The sequence below is a fragment of the Physeter macrocephalus genome, chromosome 1 (assembly GCF_002837175.3).
Source record: "Physeter macrocephalus isolate SW-GA chromosome 1, ASM283717v5, whole genome shotgun sequence".
Classification (NCBI taxonomy): Eukaryota; Metazoa; Chordata; class Mammalia; order Artiodactyla; family Physeteridae; genus Physeter; species Physeter macrocephalus.
The window spans coordinates 139,723,394-139,738,541 of NC_041214.2; the positions used below are offsets into that span (position 1 = coordinate 139,723,394).

Below are 15,148 nucleotides of genomic sequence, written 5' to 3' on the forward strand. Positions count from 1 at the left end.
TAGATGCCTCAAAGTCTAATGACCCTCTCAAGGTCAACATGACCAAAACAAGACCTCCACACTTCCCTGACACTTCTTTACCACATCACAGTAGATTATGGCATCTCTGTTCTTCCTCCTGCTCAGGTCATGCGAGCATAAAGCCGTTTTCCTTTACTTCTATTTTCTAACTTCGCATGTTCACATTATTCATCCTATTAAAAAATACTATTGGCTCAGTCTGAAAATATTATGCAAAATTCATTTGCTTTGGCAACTAGTACAATCCACCAATATTTCCCAGTGGAATACCATGATATTCTTGTAATTGGTCTCTCTACTTCTTCCTTTGCCCTATTTTAATTCTCAACATATCCACCAGAGTGAGCCTTCAAAATGTAAGACAGGGGCCTTCGAGTCTAGGGAAGATGTCAGAGAGTCATTTCTCTCTGCTTGCCCACGTTAAGTAAAAATATAAACCCGGGGAATAATGCAAGAGAGAAGCAAAGAACTCCTCTGAAAGTTGGGGGAAAAAAGGCAAAAGAGTTAGAATGATCATCAGCAAAAAGTCTACAAATAATAAATGCTGGAGAGGGTGTGGAGAAAAGGGAACCCTCCTACACTGTTGGCTGGAATGTAAATTGGTGCAGCCACTATGGAGAACAGTACGGCGATTCTTTAAAAAGCTAAAAATTGAGTTACCATATGATCCAGGAATCCCACTCCTGGGCATATATACACAGAAAACTAATTCAAAAAGATACATGCACCCCCAGTGTTCACTGCAGCACTGTTTACAATAGCCAAGACATGGAAACAACCTAAATGTCCATTGACAGATGAATGGATAAAGATGTGGTATACATATACAATGGACTATTACTCAGCTATAAAAAGAATGAAATAATGCCATTTGCAGCAACATGGAAGGACCTAGAGATTATCATTCTAAATGAAGTAAGTCAGAGAAAGACAAATATCATATGATATCACTTATATGTGGAATGTTAAAAAGAGATACAAGTGAACTTATTTATAAAACAGACTCATAGACATAGAAAACAAACTTATGGTTACCACAGGGAAAGGGGGTGGGGGAGGGATACATTAAGAGTTTGGGATTAACAGATTCACACTACTATATATAAAATAGATAAACAACAAGGACCTACTCTATAGCACAGAGAACTATATTCAGTATCTTGTAATACTGAATATCTTATAATATCTTGTAACCTATAATGGACAAAAATCTGAAAAGTATATATACACATATATAATTTTAGAAACCGCAGGAATGAAAGAAGGGCACCTTACAACCAGAGGCTCAGCATTTCCTGATTACCAACCTATCAACAAAAAGTGGCCCAGTTCATTCCACTCCCACAATGAAGGGAAGTCAAGTCTGCATCAGGAAAGTACAGCAGCACTGACAAGGAGACCAATTACAACGACTCCTACAAAATAAATGGCCAACGGAAGGTCTCTCCTACTTACCTAAGTTTAAAACTTCCCTCCTCGATCTAGAAGCACCACATGGCTGGGTGCACCCTCAGCAAAGTGCCCAGGAGGCACTTCTCCTCTCTGTAGGCTGGAGACTCCCTTCCTCTGTCACAGGCATTCAGGCTGAGGAAGCCACATCTGCCTTCTGGGGCAGCACCAACAGGGACTAGTGAACAGTGGAAGCCCATCAGCAGGAGATAAAACAAAGAGACCCAAATAGTATCACAAGCCTATAAAAATAAAAGTGGAGTTATAACCAGCGCTCACAAAAGTAGGCTAGGACCTGTGCACTTAACCTAAATAGGTGGACTTCCCGCCAAATAGAACAGAAAAATAAGCAGGACCCAGAGTGTCCTAACATGAGAGTCAAAATATCAAGGACACAGTGAAATATTACCTGTTATACCAAAGACCAAGAAAATAACAACTTCAATGAGAAAAGATAATCAGATGGGACAGCGCAGAGAAAAATTAAATACTGCAATTTTATGACAAGGACTCTTAAAGCAACCATGATAAAAGTAATTTAATAAGGAATTACAAATTATCTTGAAACCAATGGGGGACAATGTCATCATAAATAGATGTTATAGAAGAGAACCAAATGGAAATTATAGGAGAAAATTTCATCAAAATAGCTCAAATTCATGACCATAAAATAATCCTCAACAAATTTAAGAGAATTAAAATCATAAAGAGAATACGGAGGATGTTCTCTAACCATAATGGAATCAAACTAGAAAACAGTAAACAGGAAATCTCTATAAACTTGGAAATTAAACACAGCACAATTCTAAATAACCCATATATCAAGGAAGAAGTCTCAAAGAGAATTAAAATAAAGAAAAAATAACTAGAATTAAATGAAAATAAAAATACAACACCTCAAAATATGTAGGATATGACTAAAGCACTATTGATAACATTGGCTACATTAAAATAATATCAGAAATCAACAATCTGGATTTCTACATCAAAAAATAAATAAATAAATGTAAAACCAGCAGAAAGGACTAAAAAGCAGGAATCAGTAATATGGAAAGAAGTAAAACAATAGATAACAAAGAAGCAAAATTTTGTTCTTCAAAAAAACAGACTCAAAATAACTGACAAAGTTCTAAAAAGAATGGCAAGAAAAAAAGGGAGATGATATAAATATTAGGAATGAAACAGGAAATATCACTACAAATATTTCAGCCATCAGTATGATAATAAGGGCACACTACTAACAATTTCACCCACCTTATTCAACAATGATAAAGAAACAGGTTTTTCAAAAACCACACAACCAAAATCTAACCATGACAAAATAGAAATAGTGTTATAAATCACTTAAGAAATTGAATTTGTAATTAAAAAGTTCCCTCCCAAAAGAAAACTCAAGGCTCACACGATTTCACTGAAGAATTCTGACAAATATTTAAGTAATTAACACCAACTTTACACAATTACTCTTGCAGGGAAAAAAACAAGGGATGCCTTCCAGGTTATTTTATGAGGCCCGTGTTAACCCTGATACCAAGATCAGCCTAAAGTAGTACTCAAAAGAAAACTGCACTCCATTATTTCTCATAAGCTAAGGCACAAAATCCAACAAAATATTAAAAAGCTGCATCCAACAACGTATAAAAATAATTATATACCATAACTAATTAGGATTTACCGCAGATATGCAATGATGGCTCAATGTTTGAAAATAAATCAATGTAATCCACCATATCAAGGCCTGAAGAAGAAAAACTGGATTATATAAATTGACAGAGAACAAGAATTTGACAAAAGCCAATATCCATTTGTATAAAAACTCTTAGCAATCTAGGAATAGAGGGGAACCACATCAAATTAAGAATATATATTTTTAAAGTATATAATTAAATCTAACATTATACTTAACGGTGAAAAATTAAATGCTTTCCCGCTAAGATCAGGAAAAAAGACAAGGTTGTCTCATCTCCCCTTTCTTATTTAACCTAGTGCTGGAATTTCTCGTCACTCAACTAAACAAGAAACTGAAGTAAAAGGCATACAGATAGGAAAGGAGGAAATAATGCTGTCCCTAATTGAAGATGCCATGACTGCATCGTGTCTCAAGGAGTCTCCAAAACAATCTTCTAGAACTAATAAGTGAATTTAGCAATGTTGCAAGATATATGATCAACACAATTATGTCATTCTCATTTCTATATACTCACAATGATTGTGAAAAATGTGTATCATTTTCATATATGTGGAAATCATAGTTAAAAGCACAATACCATTTACAACTGCTCTAATGAAAATGAAATCCTTATGTATACACTTAACAACACATGTATAAGGCTTATATTCTGTGAACTACAAAACGCTGATGAAAGAAATAAAATATATAGAGACATATCACATTAATGAAATAGAATATTTCACATAGAAAAGATGTCAATCCTCCCAAAATTCAATAATAAGTTTAATGAACTTCTAACAAAATCCCAGCAAGTTTCTGTAGAAATAAACAAGTTCACTCTACGATTTATAAGAAAAGGCAAAAAAAAGTATAGCTAAAATAATATTGAAAAAGAACAAAGATGGAAGAATCACTCTACCTGATGTGAAGTCTACTGTATAGCTACAATAATCAAGACAGTGCCATGTCAGTAGGGGGATAGACACCTAGACCACATGCATGAAACAGAAAAGAAGGCTCAGAAATAGACCTACACCCAATAGATTTTTGACAAAGTTGCAAAGCGATTCCATGGGGGAAAGGAGAGCCTTTTCAAAACTGTGCCAGAGCAACTGAACATCCAAAAGTTTAAAAAAAAAAAAAAGAAATAAAAGAACTGTGACTTAAACCTTGTATCTTACATAAAAGTCAACTCAAAACATATGTCAAACAGACTTGAATGTAAAATTGTAGAAGTTTTAGAAAAAATATAGGAGAAAAATCTTTGAGATCTAGAGCTATATAACGTGTTCCAGACTTGATACCAAAGTACTATACATAAGCAAAATATTGGTAAATTAGGCATCATTCAAATTAAAGAATGTTCACTCTGCAAACAGGACTCTGAGAAAAGGATGAGAAGAAAAGCTAAGACTGGGATAAATTATTCACAAGCCTCTATCCAACAAAGAACTGGTAACTAAAATGGATAAAGAACTCTCGAAACTCAAGGAGACAATGCAATTGTTTATGGGTCAAAGTAATGAACAGGTATTTCAATGAAGAGGATATACAGATGGCAAATGAGGATACTAAAATATACCTAACATCACTAGTTTTAGGGGAATACAAATTAAAACCAAAATGAGATGTCACTATACAGGTATCATAATGACTAAAATAAAAAAATAGTGAGAATACCAGATACTGGTGAGGTTGCAGAAAAATTAGGTCACTTGTACATTGCTAGGCATATAAATGGTACAGTCACTGTAGAAAACATTTTGGCAGTTTATTGTGAACCTAAATATGCAGATACCATATGATTCAACAACTGCACACTTTGGCATTTATCCCAGAACAATGAAAACTTATGTTCACATAAAAACCTGTACATGATCATTCACAGAAGCTTTACTCATAATAGCCAAAAACTTGAATCAACTCAGTTGTCCTTCAATGGATGAATGGTTAAGCAAACTGTGGTGCTATAAATATTACAGCAATGAAAGGGAATAAACTATTGATACCCACAACCAATTGGAGGAAATTATGTTGAGTGAAAAGTCAATCTCAAATAGGTAACCACATATTGCCTGATTTCACTTACATAACATTCTTGAAATGACAAATTTTTAGCGATAGAGAAGAGATTAGTAATTACCACAGTTTAGGGACTAGGGCAACACAAGAGATCCTTGTGAATGCTCTGTATTTGACTATAAAGAGTGAATATCCTAGATGTGAAATGTATTATAGTTTTGCAAGATTTTACCATAATGGTAAACTGGGTAAATGATACATAGGCTCTCGCTGTATTATATCTTACAACCTCATGTGACTATACAGTTATCTCAAAAATTAATTAATTAAAACATATAAGGCAGGAAAAAATATCATTCCTTGGCTTAAAGCTCCACAGTGGGTCCCTATTTCAGAGAGAAGAAACCAATTTTCTTAGAATGGCCACAACACACTTCATGCTTTGGCCCCATATTACTTTATTGACCACCTTTTCAAAAGCCAATTTTTATATAAATTCTATTCAATTACTTAGGGAGATTTCAGCGCTCCTAAAGGCTTACTTATAGCTAAACTTTTTTTATTATTAATTTTAAAATATATTTATTTTAAATAAATAAAATAGTTCCCAGGAACTATACAAAACTTGCCTTATAGTATTTCTTTTTTCTTTCTGAGAAATGTATTGTTTACAACAAATAAAATATGAGTGAATTAGATTTCTTACACAGTAGTATTTTCCTGTAAATGTGTCCAAAAATCTACAAATCAGTATTTTCAACTTGTAGCCATATTCAGAGTCTAGGAAAATATGATGTCAGAAAATTCTGGAAGTTATTCTCCATGATTGTAAATTCATTTTGGTTGCTAAACAGTTAGAGGATCCTATAATTTATTAATCAAGCAAGTCCACATTTTTTAATAAAGGTGGTGTTATGGTGTAACCCTGACATAAACTAGGTCTGTTGTAGTCAAACTGAAACATAGAGTCATGTTCATTCTAAGGTGGTATGATTTGGTTTCTGTCTGACACCCAGCTAACATCATGCTACAGTCCCATTTAATTTCTAGACGGCAGGTGCATTAGTTTTCTTTTACTCTCTTGAATACATCAGATTTGTGCAGAGATTTTCTAGATGCTTATGCATCCCATTGCATCTTACTAGGCACTCTAGAAGTTGAACTGTCCTGGCCTCCCTTGCAGTTAGTCTGGGCCATGTACCATCATTTGTGGTTGCATTTCCAGGCTGTTCATAAAGCCACAGTAGACCATCGGTATCCATGGGGTATTGGTTCCAGGATCCCTGTGGATACCAAAATCCACAGATGCTCAAATCTCTTATATAAAATGGTGTAGTATTTACACATAACCTATGCACATCCTCCCATGTACTTTAAATCATCTCCAGATTACTTCTAATACCTAATAAAATGTAAATGCTATGTTAAATAGTTTCTGGAGCATGGACAATTCAAGTTTTGCTTTTTGGAACTTTCTGGAAATTTTCCCCTGAATATTTTTGATCCCCGGTTGAATCCTCAGATGCAGAACCTATGGATACAGAGGGCCAACTGTACTTGTATGACGCCCTCCATAACTTCCCTCTTTGCTCCTTTGTTCTGCAGATAGAGAAATGCAGAATTCCCTCAAATGACTCTCAGAGATACTATTTAAGTGAACATCACTCAGAAGAGCTAAGAAACTACTCTGCCCATCTCAGGACCTCTTCCTTTGCCACATGAGTTTTTTGAGAGTCTCCTCTCCTCAGCTGTCACTAGTCTACTACTCTTACTCTATTGTGGGTTTTTGCTCAGAAGTCACATGGGCAAAAAGGCCTTCCTTTACTGACTCTCATAGAGCATCGTTTACGGAGTATTATCACACTTTGAATTTTCCTTCACAGCGCCTATCAAATATATGTTTATTTGTATAGTGAGCTTTTAAAGTATGTGTATTCTCACAGAATGCACACTTCATAAAATATGATTAATTTTGCACTCATGCTCTTTTCCCAATAGTATCAAATGGGTGGTGAGGTAGGCAATTAAGAGACATTGTCTCACTACCATTTTATATGATATAGCAGAGTCATCTGTACATGAGAAGTTCGAGTGTGAGAGATAAGAGAAATATAATGATGCAGAACCACTAAAACAAAAAACAAAACAAAAAAAAAAAACACTTTTGTTGACTAAAGTATAGATGTTCCTGCTAAGGAAAACCACTGATTTAAGTAACAATACATAAGGTATTATATTTTTCTTAAGCAGTATTCAATGACAGAGGAAAAAGATATTTATGCAGTTGGTTTGTTGATCAAAGATCGGCAATCTGTAGGCAGGAAAAATTTAAAAAAAACAAATTCAGAATTGTGGGAGACTAGTTCAAGCAACAGTCTGGATCTTTGCACAATATTAGAGAAGTTAATGAGGACATATTATGAATATTTAAATAAAGCAAGTCACACTAATTTTTTCATTTCCTAGTGCACTTAAAAGACTATAGTGTAAAAATAATTTAAGTGTGCAATAACATTATGTCTAAAAGACAATGTACATACATTAATTACAAATAATGTTGTTAGAAAATGGTGCCAACAAACTTGCTCAAGAAAGGGTTGCCACAAACCTTCAATTTGTAGAAACCACAATAACTGCAAAGCACAATAAAATGAGGTCTGCTTGGACTACAGAATGAAATGACTGGAGGTCTCAATATAGAGGTAGAGAGAGAATAAGGGAGGGATAAGGCTTAACATTGCTGTAGAAACTGCAATAATTAGGTATAACATTTCATAGTCAGTGGTTTTATTAAAACACTTACATTCAAAGATCATATGTAGAACAAAAGATTTGATTATAAAAAGAAGAGCAAATTGCTAGACAGAAATTTAAAAGAAAAGCAAGAACCTAAGGTGTTTTCACCAGAAATAGGAAAGCATTTGGTATGGTATATCATTGGTACTATTTTTTTTTAATGAGTATATATTGATAAGATTTCATGTTTTTCAGTATTCATCAAGCTATACACTTAAACTTCTTCAACTTTCATAATGAAAAAAATAATCGGAAGGCTGCTATTCATAGAAATCAAATTGTTGAGAGTGTGAAAACTCTAAGGGCTTCTACAGATTATGGAGTCTGCCCTTCCCCATTATGTAGATCTGGAAATGGAGGTTCAGTAAACTTGTGACCATCCTGGGTTGCAAAGCATTCTGTGCCAAGGCCAGTCTTCTTCAATTACATGTTATCTACTTTATTACATAAGTAAACCAAATAACTTAGTGATTACATCTGGATTACCTTCAAAATGCATTCCATTTAAGAAATCTAAGTAAACTAGTAAGTAAATTAGTAAGATTTTACTAATAAGTAAAATCTAAATGTATATTTAAATTCATTCATACTCAATATTTATATATGTAAATATGAAAACTCAGATAAATAAGCTTGATATAAAACATATTTAGCATTATTTCATATAAAAATTAAATCTTGTATGAGTAATACAAGTAGGAGATTATAACTAACAAAATACATTTAGGTATTGAAAAGGCATGCCTGATGAATAATGGCAATAGTAGTAATACGGATCTAATAAGAGAAAAAATGAAACACTGAATCCACTGGATCTTTCTCCTACCTGCAGAAATTAAAATGGAGTTCAAACTTATGATCAGTATTCCTTTAGCTTCCTATATGATATTTTGAAAACCATGAGTAATTATGATTCATATTCTTTCTGTCATGCCTTATTTCTTTATGTTAGTATATATTCAGTCACTTAAATGATTACCATTAGGAAAAATATGAACCACTAACATTAAACAAAGCAATGTGAATTTGAGAAATGACAATTAACACTTTTACATTGATCTGTATTCTTTTGCTTAGCAGAAGGCATTAAAACGCCAGAATTGTGCTTATTTACATAAATCTACAAGTCTAGTTGTAGCGCTTTAGTTCAATGGATTCATGATAAGTATCTTAGAAAATCCCATCTGTTATAAAATATGGGACCTTATTAATTCAGAAAATGTCAATTAGAAATATTGTTATAAATAGAAATGTACTAGGAATCAGACATTTGATTTTCTCTGCAAAGAAAATCATTAACAGTAGAGGCTTAATGGAATTTGTGAAGAAACCTTGCAACTTTGGTAATTATTAACAGATTACATTAAAACCTATATGGGAAATATTACGTAGTTTTACACATATAATCAATGAACTTCATCAGTCAAATTTACATTCAGTTGAAGACAAAACTGCTCTGTAAGAATCATTATATATTAATTAGTACTTAACACTTAATTGAAATGAACACATTGAAGCTCAAATTTCATTTTCAGAAAATAAGCTTAATTATCATGGATCATTTGGTTTGCTGTTCACTCTCCATTTTACTTCCAAAACACTTTTAAAAACTTACTCTACAAGCAAAAACACATCAGACTGTCACTCAGTTTTTCCTATTTAACACTCACTACCACCAATTACCCAGGCGGCAGTGGTATTCAAAATTTGGTTTATGAAAAATATGAACTCAAGGAACAACAATCCTTAAGTCTAAATTTCCACAATTTACACTTTCCTCACTCAAGGCTTTTGGTCATCTCTCAGTTTCCTTGAATAGGGCCTCCCCTGCTCATTTAGCATGCATAAGAACGTTCCTCCCAAATTCTCCTAATCACAGATTGTGCTTATGTTGGGGAGATCCTGCTGTAGGACGTTTATCTGATAAGGCTTTTATGATAAACTTGTAGAAGCAGAAGAAAGATTTACAAGAGAGTAGAAAAAGTTTCACCAGTTCGAAACATCCGTTTTCTATCCTACAGTAGGGTAGCTACATTTATTTGCAATAATAGGGCTCAAGAGAGGATAAATTCACTATAATGATAGGTATAATAATGGACACTGGAGTTTTGGTATTGTGGGCAGAGAGTTCAACATAATCACCCTCATGTACAGTCTTGTCTCTACCAAGCCATACCTTCTCGCCTGTATTTAGACCATGTATAAAATCTAGAGCCTCTGCAGTTACCAGAACTTCCCATGGTATAATTCCAGCTGATAAAACAATGTTTCTATGTACAAATGGTGCTTGAATAAGCCATACCCAGTACAACTACAGCTTCAATGATGGCAATAAAATTTGAGAGGCATCACCACAAAACCTGAGAATATTGGGAAAACACAGGAAGTCAAGAGATTCAGCCTGCAGTCCAGACACAGAAACTTAATATGAATCTTGCCCCTACTACCTAGGTTTTCAGGGCCTTAGACATTCCATCTGTACTACGAAGATAGGTTTTTGATTATCTCCAAGACCTTTTCAAATAAAAATCACACATTCTATGCTTTAGGGCAGTGACTTTTAGACCCATTATTTATCATGCCACACAGTGGTATTTATCAGTGTAAGTGATATAACTATCCAGTTGAAAGTTTCCAAACTGAAAACCAACTCTATTGATTGGAAGATATGGCAAGGAGTAAACTAGAATATTTTTCATTAGATAATATATATTTTAGGCTTGATGAGTTATTTCTTGTTTTAATACTTCCAGCATTAGTTTAAGCACCTACACATGTTCAGCATTTTAATATTTACAATCAGGATTTCAAGTGATGTTTCTTTTAGAGTGATGCATCTTAATTTCTCATTGAGTTACAAATCAAATCACTTTCTGCAAACAGTGAGGTGAACATTGGAACAGTTTTTAGCTTGATAATTGTAGCTCATACCTTTCACTGACATCTGAGAATGAGACTAACAGGCTGCCTTACAAATACGACTGCTTACTGATTTTGCAAAGGTTGGAACAGAAGAGGCTGTACTCTTTCTGTAACTGTAACAAACCCTACCTTCCTATATTGATTACTTACTCTTCAGTGTCACAGTAAATTGCTATTGTGGAAACATAATGATGCTGAACATTTGTAGCCCAGATGATAACATAATGTTTAAACACAGTGTGCCCTGTTCTCTGTAGATTTACTAATAACCTCTTTAATCATTTCTATTCAAAATACTATGAATTCTAGGGCTTCCCTGGTGGCGCAGTGGTTGAGAGTCCGCCTGCTGACACAGGGGACACGGGTTCGAGCCCTGGTCTGGGAGGATCCCACATGCCGCGGAGCAACTAGGCCCGTGAGCCATGGCCGCTGAGCCTGCGCATCCGGAGCCTGTGCTCCGCAAGGGGAGAGGCCACAACAGTGAGAGGCCCGCGTATCGCACAAAAAAAAAAAAAAAAAAAAAAAAAAATACTATGAATTCTGAAGCAGATACCAGCCTAATGATACAACTAATGTATGGAGCACAACATTTAATCATTTAGAAGTAAATCACAGCAATTATTTTTCCATCCTTTAGACAGTGGGCCAAATTTTTTTTCCTAATACTAGTCCTAATAAATCTAAAGTAAATTCATAGAAACTTTCATTCTATTCCTGCTCTTTTGTTCTTAAACCAAAGTTGGCCAAGGTAATTGTTTCTATTTTATAACATGAATTATATGTCTGAAGAATGTTTTCCTATCAAAAGAATATAAATATTTCAAAAATAAGCACATTTAAAGATCAACCCACGTATATTGCAATGAGGTGTCACCTGAAATAAGGTGAATATAGGGGATATAGGAAGATTGTCATGAAAGGTATTATATCTTGTTGTAACAAAATGTATTTTTTACAAAATGTTCCTCCTTCAGAAAGACACCAGTATCTCACCTATTATATGAATTTAGTTCAAATAAAAGTGATTATTGAGGATGAAAGCCATCCTATTATATTTTTCTTGTAGATATGAAATACAACTGAGAAAGACTTGAGTAAAATAAAGAATATTTAATAAAACAGAGCCTGTAAACACTGGAAGCAAATTTGAAAAATGAAAACATAGTATAAAATATTTTAAAAAGTGGAATTCTTAGCATAAGTATTCATTTCTATCTCTGTAAAAGAATATAAACTCTAGCTCATTTTTTTTTCTAGAAGGAGTAGTCATTAGAATTAGGGGTTTTTTTTTCATTGTTTATTTTATGTTTATTTTCTATTGAATGAAAGCATTTAGGGCCAAAATATTGACTATTGTTTCAGTATCTTCATTCTCTTGAAAACTAAAAAAAGCAGGTTTAATTATATTCACCACCACCAACAGCAACAAAAAACCATTTTCGAATCAGATTTGTTGTCCTCAGTCTTACATTCATTCTTTCAAAATATTAATATTTTGAAAATTCTCTAACAGAAATATTAAGGGAAGGATCTATAGGGACAAACAAAAAGAATTAATAGGAATATATTTTAAATTTGCCTGGAGAATTCAGACTAGACTTCCAAGTTGAGGTGTTACTTAAGCTGATCTTTACTGTGCTTCTTCATTATCAGTGGTTTGATTTTCTATATTAGGCTAAGTGTTTGATCTCTTCAAAGTCATACAGAGTAATTTTAAAGTGATGGCTTTTGTGCAAAGACTTGATAAGTCAACAGAAAGAGTTGCATGTATATAATCTGTTTTAATGTGTTTCTTAATGTATCCTTGATGTGTTTCAAATGAATTTTGTGTGAAATTTGAATAATAAAATTAAGTATAAATACTGAACATATATGCATAGAAGCACAGAAGTATTCTTAACAATACATGTGAATTAGTTTTTAAAATTTTATACATTGTGATATTTATCTAAAATTTTTCTTCTTAAATATTGGTTTACATGATACTCAGCAGTATTTCTAACATGGAAAATTATTCAACTTAGCTTTGTAAGTCCTTTAACAGTATTTCCATTTTACACTCTCATTTTACAATGAGAGCACATTGACATTACCATCTTCTATTGATTTTTTAGTTAATAAATTTTGTTGTTTTAGAGCAGTTTGAGCTTCACAGCATAATTGAACATAAAGTTCAGAGTTCTCATAAACCCCTGTCCCCACACATACACAGCCTCCCCTACTATTGATTTTATCACTTTATAAAATATTCAGTGACTTAAATATTAATTTTTTAAAACTAGATTTTCCTCAATGACTTGAGAAATATGTATGTAATTAGAATTCTAACACTAAACAATGCCTATATCCTATATATAAAAAATTTTTCAAAGTTGGGTGATTATTTATAGCCAAGGTGAATGTACTTAAAATTCATTTCAAAAGCTTTACCTAGATAAAAAAACAAAATACATAAACCATTAATTATTTTTCATTAAAGAATATTTGCATATGTATTCAAAATTTAATGGTTTTGCCATTCATTTTACTGTATATATCTTTTCATACTTACTTGCATACTTCTTGAGAAATTCAAATGTGTATAATCTGTAGCATTTTTATATTGCTAAGAACCAAATATAAAATTCATTTCCCAGAGGCTTTTATGAGTTAAATGGTAAATAAACTTTTAATGTATGTATGTAATTAGAAATTGTATGTAATTAGAATTCTAACACTAAACAATGCCTATTAAAATTTAGTTAAACTAAAAACTATCCACAAAGCATTCACTTTCTATCAAATCTACACTCTTTGCTCTATCCCTATATACAATGCCCCATATTAATTTTCGAATTAGGGATCTGTAATAATCTGCAAATTTTTAAAGTATAATTTACTCCATTCTTAACAGTTAATCTTTATTTTGAACACAGTTTTAACTGATATTCTTCTCATCAATTTTTTTAAACGACTCAGATTTCACCCCTTATAAAATACTGAATTTAAGCTTACTATGCTTTATTGCGTATCACCTTCACATACCTGTTGTCATAATGTTCACTACCTCAGTTCCCATTCACATCTCAACCCACTGCCATCTCATTCCACTTACCACTGAAGTAGCTCTCACTAAGGTCACTAATAAATGCCTGCTGAGTTCACATGTGCGGGGGTGGAGGGTGGGAGGTGCGGCCCCGTGGCTTCCTCCTGCGCCTCCAGGCCACCGGGGTCCGCATCAACCCTGTGTAGTTCAACCCCGACTTCGTGGCTCGTATGGTACCCAAAGTGGAGTGGGCGGCGTTTCTGGCGGCTGCCTACACCTTGCACCTGGTCGAGGTGCCCAAACGTTGGAGGTGGATGTGCTGGAGGGCACCCTGCAATGCCCAGAGTCGGGACGTCTGTTCCCCATCAGCTGTGGGATCCCCAACATACTGCTGCGTGATGAGGAAACTGAGGCTTAAAAGCGTGCCCGGGGCTTCCCTGGTGGCGTAGTGGTTGAGAGTCCGCCTGCCGACGCAGGGGACGCGGGTTCGTGCCCGGGTCTGGGAAGATCCCACATGCCGCGGAGCGGCTGGGCCCGTGAGCCATGGCCGCTGGGCCTGCGCCTCCGGAGCCTGTACTCCGCAAAGGGAGAGGCCACAACAGTGAGAGGCCCGCGTACCACAAAAAAAAAAAAAAAAAAAAGCGTACCCGGCCCCGGTTTTTCATTGTGAGCGTGTGTATCTTTGTTTACGTATATCCTGCTTGCTACTTCTATCCTGTGTATCCCCAACCCTTGGGCCGGTGACACACCAAACACACAGTGTTCTTGAGGTCGGTATTATATTTTTTTTCTCATTAAAGTTTCAAAACCAAAAAAAAAAAAAAAAAAATACGGGTGGCGCCGCCGCTGCCGACTCCTCTCCATCCTTCACACGGTACGAGGGGCTGCGCCCACGGTCAGACCCTTCCAGGATGGTTAAGCCAAGTAACTGTAGGTGTCCTTTTCACCATCCACTCGCTCCAAATATTCTTTCTCGATCAGAATGTCGATGTATTTCTTAATTACTGGGACCCGAGGCTTGAATCTTGAGGACAGCTGGGTCAGTACTTCTCCAAGTGACTGCTGCTGCTTTAGAACCTTCCTCATTTTCATAATTCTCACAACAGCCGCCTGGATCAGTAGTTTGCGATCTTCCTCGATGTTTTTGTGTGTGGTTTCTTGTTCCTGCTTCTATTCTGTTTCCAATCTTTATTTGAATTTTAAGCAGATGCTCCACACATTGAGCATACTTTTCGTCTTCA

At 34.7% G+C, this 15,148-nt stretch overlaps 1 pseudogene; it reads left to right on the forward strand.

Moving 5' to 3' along the window:
• Nucleotides 1-13,917: 13,917 nt before the first annotated feature.
• On the forward strand, nt 13,918-14,328 carry LOC102980360 (multifunctional methyltransferase subunit TRM112-like protein; annotated as a pseudogene).
• Nucleotides 14,329-15,148: the final 820 nt, after the last annotated feature.